Genomic DNA, 12,351 nt, shown 5'->3' with positions numbered 1-12,351 from the left:
GGAGTGGGAAAAATTATAATCTTAAAGAGAAACTGGAAGCATCTCATTAAAATGATTTCTTACTTCCATTCATACTTTGGAAATTATTGGTTGGACATAGAGTTCAGAAGGCTGGAAGGAAGCAAGAAGCACCACAGAGGAAAAAAATAAAACTGAATACTTACTATGTATGCACCAGACGCATCTCAGATACAGGCATACCTCAGAAGAGTCATTGCTGGTTCTGACCACTATAGTGAAGTAAATAGCACATTCAAGCAAGCCATGGAAGTTTTCAATTTCTCAGAGCATATGAAAATTATGTTTAAGCCAGGCACTGGTGGCTCATACCTGTAATCCTAGCTACTCAGGAGGCTGAGATATGAGGATTGCAGTTCAAAGCCATGCAAGGCAGGAAAGTCCATGAAATTCTTACCTCCAATTTGCTACTAAAAATTAAAATAAATACATAAATACATAAATAAAAGCCAGAAATGGAGTTGTGGCTCAAATGATAATGTGCTAGCCTTGAACAAAAATGCTCAAGATCAGCACCCAGGCCCAGAGTTCAGGCCCCATGACTGACCAAAAAAAAAAAAAAGTTCAAGGTCAGCACCCAGGCCCTGAGCTTAACCCAAGGATCAACACAAAACAAATAACAACCAAAAAGCTATGTTTACCCCACACTATTAATTCTATTAATCATAAAATAGCATTATGTCTAAAATATAATAATTATATTATTTGCTGAATGTATGTGATATTTAATAATCATTATATAATATATAATATTATAATATATTAATTTTGAGACATAATGCTATATGTGAAATATTATATCTTAATGTATTTTATATCTTAATTAGAAATACTTTATTGCTAACAAAAAGCTAAGGACCACTTGAACGAACTTTTAGCATATCATATGTTTTTGGTATTGAAATGTTTTTTTTTCCCACAATTGATCATGGCTAACTGATGGGGCAGGGAGTACTCGAGCTTAGGTGTGGGCAGCAATTTCTTAAAGGAAGACAGCTGTCCTGACGCTTCCTTCCATGAACATTTTCTCTGCAGTGTGTGAGGTTGTCTGGTAGCATGTCTCTCACAGTGGAACTTCTTTCCAAACTTCACTGTGTCCTGTCAAGTGGTGTTGCTGCCTAATTGACCAAGCTTCTGTAAGATCCTTTGTTGTCATCTGAGAAGTACGCACAGAATCTTCACCAGGACTAGATTCTGTGTGAAGAAACTACTTCCTTCGCTCAACCAAAAGCCATGCTACCCACTAAAGTGTTGCCAGGCAGTTGCAGCCACTCGGTGACATCTTCAGGCTCCACTTTTTTTTTTTTTTTTCGGTTGTGGGGCTTGAACTCTGGGCTTGGGTGCTGTTCAGCTCAAGGCGAGGGCTCTACCGCTTGAGACACAGCACCACTTCTGGTTTTTGAGTGGTTTATTGGAGATAAGGGTCTCATGGACCTTCCTGCCTGGGCTGGCTTTGAACCGTGATCCTCAGATCTCAACCTATTGAGTAGCTAGGATTACAGGCATGAGCCAACAGCACCTGGCCTTTCAGGCTCCACTTCTAATTGTAGTTTTCTTCTTCTTCCTGCCACACCTGTAGTTACTTCCTCCAAGGAGGCCTTGAGCCCCCCAAGTTGTCCACATGGGTTGGGATGGACTTTTTCTAAACTCCTGTGAATCTCCTCCCATAATTACCAATGTTCTGAATGTGAATCATTTCTATGAGATTTTCTATCGGAAGAATCACTACCTCCTATAGATAGCTATGAAGTTGAAGAAAGGAGGCTGAGGCTAAGTGAACATCTTAGAGCCATTCTGGTACCTCTTGCTGGGTGGAGGGAATTGTCTATCCAGTGCTGAAAAGCCTAGAGGTGAGAGAGGCCATTCATCAAATGCAGATGCCTCGCTCAAGGTGAGCTAGGAGGGCTCTGCTTCAGAAATGCAGGTGGCATAACCTAGGAAAAACTTTGCATAAGAGACTGCTCTAAGTCTGCCTTGATTACCACCCTAAATGGCTTGAACCACCCGCCTCTGAATAGCTTCTATGATTTCTCTATGTGGAAGGTTGAGGCCTATCTTCCCTAGATGGAAATTTCTTTTCTGGTACCTAAGCTTGTACCTGAGTATGTTCATATAAGGTCTGGCACCTTGCCTTTTTAGTGGGGAAGGGAACCCCCCTTCCCGCCATCCTAGGTGATAGGTGTACCTGAATCCCTGGAGACAGGAGCGGGGACTTGGACCATAGGTTACTAAAACCTGTCAGTCCAGTGTTGGGACTGGGAGTTTCCCGTGACCCTGCCCCCTGTCCCGACCCTGTTTAGGTCTGGACCAGCTCAGATGCTATTACTCGATGCAATATGTCTCTGTGTTTGTTTGCTCTCTCCTGGCTCCGGGCTCCTTCTCCAGTCACCATGGAGTCCCACTTCAGCTCTTCTATGGAGCTGATTTGGTTTGTTGGTATTGTTTTTATTCTTTATTTCCTCTCTGGCCTTCACAGTTCAGTTTCCTAACAGTGTTAAGTATATTTGCTGGTTGCTGGTCTTTGAAACAGGAGCCTGACACGCAGTCACCAGTCTTTTAATAAAGACTCCAAGAGTCAACCTCTCAAAATATGACTTCTCCATTTTCTCGACATATAACAAAATGTATTTGTGTGTGTGTGTGTGTGTGTGTGCATGCGCGTGTGCACATGTGCACGTGCAAATGCACACAGGGTGGGGTGGGGGCGGCGGGGATCTTGGGACTTGAACTCAGGGCCTGGGTGTTAGTCTTTCCTTCTCCATCTTCTTACCCAGTCTGCCACCTTAGACCTTTGGCAAAAACAAAACTGCCTCCCCGGAAATCAGATGACACAGGCTTTTCCCAAAAAAAGGTGAGGCAGATAGCTGCAATCTCAAAAGGCAGCCTCTCCCCCAAATGCAATTTCCTTCTCCCTTGTTTGTTCAGCTACAACTGTAATTATTAACCCCTTCCACAATGCAGTGTCCTGCTCTCCTGTTCCAAGGAACCCAGACCTATAAAACTGTGTTTATATCCCTACCCAGCCGCCACTCTGCCCACCAGGTAGCCTGTCAGGTCACTGACATTAAAAACTCCTTTTCCTTTGTATGTGACCACATGTCCGAGTGATTTTTTTGAGGGAAGCCTTTCACTGGGCATTGTCCTTGAGGTTTTTCTTGCTCAGGACTAGAGCTATACTGCATGGGCCACAGCTCCATGCCCAGCTTATTGGGGAATAAGAATCTTGCTGACTTTCTTGCCCAGCTTGGCTTTGAACTGAGTTTTTTTTTTTCTTTCAGATTTCACCCTCCTGAGTAACTAGCATTAAAAGCGTGAGCCACCTGTGCTTGGCACAGTGCATTTCTGCTTTTGAGACCAAGTTTTTCAGGACGCTGTCCCGACTGGCCTCAGGATTCCCAGGCTCAAGTGACTCTCTTGTCTCAGAATCCCAAGTAGCTGGAACTGCAGCCATGTCCCACTGTGCTGGAGAGCACGCAGGCTGCTGGACACATGAGCTGTCCTAGAAGAGGGAGGAAGGTTGTCTGAAGACAGTGGAGAGCCACGAGTGGAGCTGCTCCCGCTCCGCAGCTTCCCTGAGGCTGGAGAGGCGCTAGCTCAGAGAGTCACAAGGCGGGGCAGCTCATACCTGCTCACTGGCAGGGAGGCTCCCACAGAATTTTAGGGTTTAATCGTAGGAAATATAAAGACAGGGCTGAACTGAGATGGAATAAAACAAAAAAAGCTAACAGGAGGATGAGGCAAATGATTTTTTTTCTCAGTTCCAGGAAAATCTAGCAGCCCTTGAGGAGGGAGGTAGGCTCTGAGAGGAGGGAAAAGAGAAGTGGAAGGATCTTGAATCAACTACTTACTTATTTGGAAAACCTTGCTTCTAACTGTGAGAGACCAGATAACTGAAGGTATGAACAAGGGCTCAATTATATTTCACTTTTGGAACGGCACATGGGGTTTCTCAGAATACAAAAAACATTACACATGAAAAAAATGACCTTGCCTTGATTGTGTCTGCTAGAGGCCAGTAAGTTCTGATGGGAGAGGGAAGCCTCTGGTATATCCACAGCTCACCACATCTGGAGGCTGGCATGCCACACTAGTGACTTGACAATTGGAATCCTGGCAAGGAGTGTTTCCCCTCTGCCTAGATTTGCCATCCTGCTCAAGAGCTGGGCTGGAGGCCAGGTTCCTTTTACACCTGGCTTACCCAGCATCAGAGTGAACCCCATCCGTTCCTCTTTAATCTCTTTTTGTATTTTACCAGTGCTGTTAGCAGGGGGAATGGGTGGTCCTCACTAGAGACACAGAAAGGAGGAAGAAATCTGGAAAAGCAATCAGTAATGTGTGATTTTTTTTTTTTTACTACCTGAAACCAGTTAAAAAATCTACAAATAACTCTATTTATGCTTCTGGAATAGTACATTAAATTTTATATTACTGGTGGTGAAGGCAGTGCATTCTTTAAGAACTGCCATTCTGGAATGGAAATCCCTTACCCAAAACTCTGGTAGGGTGGAGAGCAGACGGAGGGATTTTTATGTTTGTCGAGTGAGCTTTCTTCCTCTTTTGCTTGCCCTTCTTTCTGGGCTTTTGGTGAGACTCTCATTAAAGAGACTCCACTTTTCCATCACAGGGATGAGTATTGTATTGTGACTACACTGGCCAAGTAGCTGATAACTTTGGCGCCAGTGATTGGTTCAAGAAAGGACACAAAGTAGGCAAATCAAAGATTATTTTGGGCACAGTGGTTGTTACTGGCATTGGAAGAAAAAGGATATCATTTTCAGCTCCTGAGTTATAGTGCCCTATGTTAAATGGGAGCTTCTAAAACCCACTAACAAGAGAGTTGAGTTGAGGGGCTGGGAAGGTGGCTCAGTAGTAGAGAGCTTGCCTTGAGCTGAAGAGCTGAGGGACAGTGCCCAGGCCCAGAGTTCAGGCCCTATGACCAGATCCCCCTCCCATCCCCCCCCAAAAAAGAGAGTTGAGTTGAGAATAAAGCCAGGATAGAGGCAAACATAATAAAACAATGAAGGAAAAGCAAGGTCTAACCACATAGTGCGAGCCTCTTGATATAACCATACTTGAAGATCTAGTTCCAAGTTATAGGAGCCAATACATTTTCTCGAGAGCATTTCTGATTGAGCTTCTGACTTTTGCAACAGAATGAATTCCTGACAAATATTCTCTCTGAGGACAGTTTGGTGAAGAATGAGGAATAAGAATGTTTAACAGAGCTGGGCACTGGTGGCTCACGCCTGTAATCCTAGCTACTCAGGAAGCTGAGTTCTGAGGATCACAGTTCACAATCATTTCTGGGCAGGAAAGTCCATGAGACTCTTATCTCCAGTTAACAACCAGAAAACTGGAAGTGGTGCTGTGGCTGAAAATGGTAGAGTTGTAGTCTTGAACAAAAAAGCCCAGGGGACAGTGCCCAGGCCCTTGAGTTCAAGCCCCATGACAAAAAAAAAAAAAGGCTGTATCACAATGTGCTAGTAGGGAAAGAAAGAGCTTAAAGTAAAGACAAAGAGAGAGAAAGAAGGAAAGAAGTGAGGGTGGGTGATATTTTGGCTCAAAAGTCCTCCCTAGCCATCAGCAAGTTTCCTGTTGAAACTTCTGAGTCTGTTACAGTTTGGACATGAAATGTCTTCTCAAAAGGTCCTTGTAGTGAGTATTTGGCCCTCAGCTGGTGGTGCTACCAAGGAGTGATTAGATTATGACATGTTAACTTCAGAGAAGTGTGAATAACGAGTTAATTGCTGAAAGGGTTGTAGGAGGTGGGGCCTAGCTGAAGGAAGTAGGTGAGGGTTTACCTCCCTCTCTTGTCTCTGCTTCTGGCCACTACAGGATGAGAAACTTTCCTCCACCATGCCCTACTGCTATCCCGTTTCTGACGTGACACAGGCCTAAAAGCAATGGAGCATGCCAACCATTTGAAACAGTGAGCCAAAATAGATACATCCCCACCCCCGCCCCCCTCAGGTTCTTTTCGTGGGTATTTCTGGTACAGAAACAAGATGGTGCAGAGCACAGGGTCTTCTTCCCAGAGTCTTTGAGCACAGCCTCTCAGAAACAAGCAAGACAAAAACCCTTGTCTGAGACTCGTGTTGGATGTTGAAGACTTTATCTGAACATTGGTAATTCTGGAGTTTTAGAATTCTAGTTGGCTAGGACAACTAGAAGGTACGTCGTGTCTGACATGATAAGATATCTTGTCCTGGGTCAACATAAAACTTATTTACGATATTGCAAAATGTAGAGATGGCTGAAGGGGAGAATGCAAACCTACGATGGGAATCAAGACGACCAACAAGCTATTCAAGCCTTTTGTCTTCAATTATTTCCTCCTCCCAGGTTACTCCATTACTGTGAGACTGTTGTGGCCACAGATAATTTCCCCAGAATTTTACCACAAAGATGCTATTGTTTAGCTTCCTATTCTTCCTCCTCTTTCAGTAACAAGTAATGCATGATTCACATCTGGATGTAAAGTAATCTCTCACTTTGGCGGTTCTTCATGCTCTCCCCTCTCTAATACGAACTACTTCTATACAGAAAAAGGTCCATGCTGTGCTTTGGCCTGGATGTATTTCTCAGTCAAGACTTACTTAATTGGGCAAGAAAGTTCATTGAGGAACACACATGTATGCTTTCATCTTGACTGTCCAGATTGAGTTATAAGATAGGCCTGAAAACATTATAAAAGGGCTAAGCGTGTCAATACCTGCTGGATTTTTCTGGAAAGGTGAGTAGGGGCCATTCCCCAGGTGTTATTATATAGAAGTTCAATCCGCGGGATACAGAGAAGACACTATGAGAGATCGAATTGGGAGTCTTTATTACAATGCCAACATTGTAGTCTGATGTCCCCAAAAATTTGCAGTCCTGAATGTAGCTAGCACAAAGCTGATAAAGGCAAAAACCACATCGAGGCAGATGCCACATGGTATGGGGACTAGCAAAGCATGTTTTACAGAAGCAAAGCCAGCTATCTAGGGGGAGCAATCAGAGGAAATCAAAGCCAATTATCTAGGGGGAACAATCAAGGACAAACAAGGGCAAAACTTTCTTGGTGCTACATAACCCATGACACACCTGCAATTCAAAGAATGACCTTATCACCTCTAGAATTCTCAGAAAGTTTCCATCATCTTTTAAGATGCCAAGATGGCGGTGAGGACAAGATGGCATTACCCAGACCCAGCATAAGCTCTTTCTTGATGGAAATCAATGCTTTTCCTTCTACTATGGAAGGCATGGGTCTAAGCCCTGCCTCTTCCACTTTTGTTGGCCTCTAAGACTCAGGTATGTGAACAAATATAGGTGTCATAGGCTTGGACTAATGATTGAGTGACATGAAGAGAGGAGGTAGAAGCCTTCCACAAATGGTAGTTGGGTTTCTTGTTTCTTGGTCCTTTGGGGAGACACTGTCTATGCATCCCTTTCTATAACAGATATCCTCCATTGTTGTATGGGAACCCAGTTGTGAGAAAGAGAGAAGCCACATTTTGAGAGGTCAAATGGGGAGTCTTTATTAGAAAGCTGGTGAACTGCAGGTGGATTCCTGTCCTAAAGACTTGCAGCCCCTTCAGAGCCACAAGAGTAAAAGAAGAAAGAAAGAGCAGAAAAACAATGCCAACAAGCCAGATCAACTTCAACAGGGAGCTGAAGTGGGGTAGCATGGTGAAGGGAGGAGGGCCAGGAGACATGAGGCATGGCCTAATGGGGCCTGAGCTGGTCTGGGCCTAACTAGGGTCAGGTCAGGGGGCAAGGTCACAGGGAGCCTGAGAGTTCATAACCCAAGACTGGCCGGTCCAGTAACCTATTGTCCAGTTCTCTGCCCTTGCCCCTAGGAATTCAGGCATATCCATCACATGGGAGGCGAGACTTCACCTTCCTCCACCATGAAGGCAAGATGGTACCAGTTAAACCCAATTCTCTATCATCCACCACATAGCCAAGATGGCTCCAGTTAGACCCAGTATCCTGATCTCACCATCTTTTGGGTGGAAGAGAAGTTTAGAGAAGGACAAATGTGAGCTCCTTCATTGACATGTTCTTTCTTATAGTTCTGTAAGCGTTTGAAGTTGTCAAAATCTCCTGCTTGAAAATTACGCTTGACACTTATATTTCTTTGAAAAATTGGGAAAACGTCGACTCATTAGTGTATCAAATGAGGCAAAAGAACAGTAATTCAGTGTCATCACGGATCTTTCATTCCTGCCCTCAGTGAAATGATAAAAGGGGACAGAACATTCCCCTTGTCAGCACAGACATACAAGGAAGCAGAGGCTGGAGACTGACCGGGAAACATGTGACCCTGTGCAGGAAAGGGAACTTGGAACATCTTGCCCTGTCTCTGTCTCTTGCAGGGGAGTGGGGGAAGGGGTGGGCACCATGACTTCTGCTCTATTGTAATTGAGTGTGTAATTCCTACCTTTTTAAGGGCTGGGAAACAACTCCACTTAGTTAAATCAGGTTGTGACAGCATTCAGCAAGAAGCAGGAAAGGGGGCCTAGAACAAAGGAGACACCTCTGCCTTCCCAGAGCTCACCATATAGTAGATGGATAAAAATATTCAATGCCTTCTGTACCTGTGAGTGCCACCTATCGGGATTTAATCACTTGAACACTGAAGATATCTGGGGGGAAATTTCTTCTGTGTTGAATATGTACAGATTTTTTTGTCTTGTCATTCTCTAGACAATACAGCACAACCATTTCCATGGTTTTATATATCATGAGTCATTCAGAGATGATTTAAAGTATTTGTGAGAGCTGAGCATAGTGGTGCAGTCCTGTAATCCTAGCATTCAGGAGAGAGAGGCAGGAAGACTGGAAATTTGCGGCCAGCCTGGGTTATACGGTGAGCTCAAGTTCAGCTTCTATATAGCAAACTACAAAGAGAAACCCTGTTCTAAAATATAGCAAGGGGGCCTGGGAGTTTAGCCCAGCGGAAGGGTGCCCACCTGGCGCGTGCAAGGCCCTGGGTTCGGTCCTCAGCCCTAGAAAAGAAAAAGAAAAAAAAAGGAAAAAAATAAAATATAGCCAGGGTTGGAGGTAGCATGTTCAAATCCCTGGATTCCTACCATCACAAGATCAATAAAGAAAATAAAAAGTAAAGTATATGAGAAGATGCACAGAAATACTGTGTAATATGACAAAGGGGATTTGAGCATCTGTGAGCTTGATGTCCATGTGGGGTTCTGGAATGAATTCCCCCACATGATCTAAAGGACAATCCTACTCTTTCAGACCCTTGAGAGTTCTTGTCTAGCAAGACAGTAGAAACAAGAGATTATTCATGAGAAAAATCCCAAGATGGAAAGTAATAGAGATGAAAGAAACAACCCCAAATAAACCTCAAAACCAATATAACCTGCAAGCACTAAACAAAAGAAAAGGTTGGTGCTAAGGTTTGGATTTTGAATATTCCCCCAATGACTCATGTGTTAAGGGCTTTGTTACCTTATTTTCTGGCCATAAGATGAGTGGTTTTGTCCTGGTATGCCTTCCCATCATATATTGTACACTACAGACCCAAAGCAGCAGGGCCAACAGATTACAAACTGGTTAGCTCCATGACAATGAATTGAAACAAAGCTCTGTGTTCTGTAGCTCATCATTTCAGGTATTTTGATACAGAAGCAGAAAGCTGAGCAATGCTATCGGTGTATGTAGCTGCACCCATACCAGACAAAGTAGACTCTAAGGCAGGAGGCATTTTGTAATCTCATTATATATGTCCTGTTATATACCCCATGCACCCCATCTGCCCTGAGATGCCTAGCTGTGCCACCTTCTCTAATCTGATCTGGAAAGTGAATACTAGGCCAAGTCCTGGCTGTCCCCTCTGCCCACCTGGTCTAGAAGCAGGAGGAAATCATGTTTCAACAACAGGTTTATCTCTTCATCTCTCACCCCCCGGCATTGCCTTGTTTCTTAACTCTGACTTACGTGTGGGACATGTTGTCAGATGCTAGGGGCACATCTGGGAACACACACACAGTGCATTCCAGCTCTCCTTTCAAGTTGACATGACACGGAGCACAGAAATAAGCAGCAATTATAGTTATTTAATTAAAGGTATGATCAGTGCTGTTAAGCTGAGTTCCCTGGGACCTCTCTACACCTGAACCCCAGAGGCTCCTGATCTTAGCTGTTCCCCACTGGAACAAAGATGGGGAAAACTGGTTCTTTGGTGTATACCCCACCCACGAACCTAACCACCATTGGTACTACTGGAAAGAAGCCAGAAAAGGATGAAATCCTTGACAAGTCGCCCCGGAAGGGTAGAAAGGATAACAGGTCTTTCTGAACAACGAAGGGACTGCAATCCAAACCTGATACCTCCACAGGACACACAGTTCTCTTTATCCCGCTTGTGCAGTCAGCTCCCACGTAGAATCTCAGCACCATGTCCACGGGCCCTGGCCCACGAGGAGGAGACTGTATTCAGGCCTGCAGTTAATGAGTTGCAGGATCGAGTTCCTCTGGTAATTGACTGTGACACACCTGAACACAGACCTGACCAGGCACAGAGGCCCAACAGAAAGTGAGGCAACTCTGGCTAATGCTGAGTGACGGATGGCGCCTAATGGGAGGAGGCCGTGCCTAATCTCACATCGTTTTAGTTCACAGAATATCAGGTAACGAGCCTCATTGAAAAACTGGCTCGTGCCTTTCTTCTGACTTTTTTCATTTCTACTCGGAGAGTCCTGTAAAGCAGGAATATTGTGCCCTGATCATCGTAGGCTTCTAAATCCAGCCAATGCCAGAGTCCTTTCTTGTTTTTGCCAGTATAAGTTTCAAGGTAGATGTTGGCCTCAATTGATGGCTTTCATGAATCAGTAATAGAGATCCACACACTTCTGAAGATGTTCTAGCTTGGTAAGAAGAGCACAGACTGGATTTCAGGCCCTTTTTCTTTTAGCATGGTATTTTGTGAAGTGTACAACCCGTACAGCCTTGCATGTCCATCTAGATGAACACTGTTATGTTCTGGGATAGTTTCTGTCATACATTCCTTGGACTTCACCTGCAGGGCCTGTGTTAGCAAGTTAGGATTAGCAGAGGAGCAAACAGTGATGGCAGGGGAAAAAAGTGATTGTCTAGCTTTAATTCTCTCTCTCTGGTCAGGCTGTCTGCTCTAGGAAAAGTTTTGGATCCAGTGCAGGAATTCATCAGGCACCCAAACAACACCCAGCAGGTGCAGCAGAAAAGATCAGATGACAAGGAAACAAAAAGAATATTAAAGGGGCCAGACTCAGAAAGTAGGACCAGGAAGAAAACTTTTTATAAACCAGAGCCTCCTTTTCGATGTTAAGTTACAAGAACCGGGCCATAAAGGAGCTATCTGTGTTGCCCTTCTGCTTTGGCATGCTGAGAAGTTGAAAGACTTGCTCAATGGGTAGAGGACATATTGGGCAAATGGAAGCCCTAACAGCTCATTTATTGAGCTGGGCTTGGGGCAGGTTTATATTCTATAATAATGAGCGATACTCCATCCTGGTCACCTACTATCTGATTGATGATTACCTCTATTTCCTTAGCTCTAAGAGAATAAAATGCGCAGAAAGGCCACATTTTTTGAACTCTTCCTCATACACTTTGAGCTACAGCCCTTTTTCTTTTCTCTTCCTATACCGCTGTCTACTTTATCCTGTTATTCATTAGACTAAAATCCTTGTTAAATGTTCCCCCTGTGAAACTCTCCTTTTTGTGAGACTCCTTGAGCTTTTTAAATTTTTTCTCTTCAAAGCCAATCTCAAGTTCTGGTGACTTTGTATAGAAACCAGGAATCTGAGGGACACCCCTTTCTGTCATCCCAGTACCAAAGGCTGGGTAAGCTTGGGATCTCAGTCCAGACCAGGAGCAGTTGTTGTTGCTTCTTGCCCTGCTCATGTTTGTGTTTTTGTTTTGTCAGCTGTGGGGCCTGGGCGCTGTCCCAGACCTCTTCTTCTCAAGACTAGAGTTCTAGCACTTTGAGCCACAGCTCCACTTCCAGTTTTTGAGTGGTTAATTGGAGATAAGAACCTCACAGGCTGGTTTTGAACCATGATCCTCAGATCTCAGCCTCTTGAGTAGCTAGAATCACAGGCGTGAGCCACTGGCAGCTGGTTTCTGCTCATGGTTTTGTAGGAGGCAGCTGGATGAAGCATCTCTAGTGGAGGAACGTGAGGGGGGAATGGATGGAGGAACCAATGGGGGTAGGGTGGGAGAGATGGGAGCAAACACAGAGAGAAGGGGTTCAGCAAGCAAAAGAGACTCTCTGGGGGTTGGACGTTGGTTGTAGAGCAGGTGGGATGCTTTTTAATGACTTCTGAAAAAATATGCAACAAAAGT

This window comes from Dipodomys spectabilis, unplaced genomic scaffold (genome assembly GCF_019054845.1).
Source record: "Dipodomys spectabilis isolate Male_0828 unplaced genomic scaffold, ASM1905484v1 ptg000628l, whole genome shotgun sequence".
Classification (NCBI taxonomy): Eukaryota; Metazoa; Chordata; class Mammalia; order Rodentia; family Heteromyidae; genus Dipodomys; species Dipodomys spectabilis.
The sequence above is the reverse complement of the archived record's forward strand: the minus strand, read 5'-3'. Positions refer to the sequence as shown.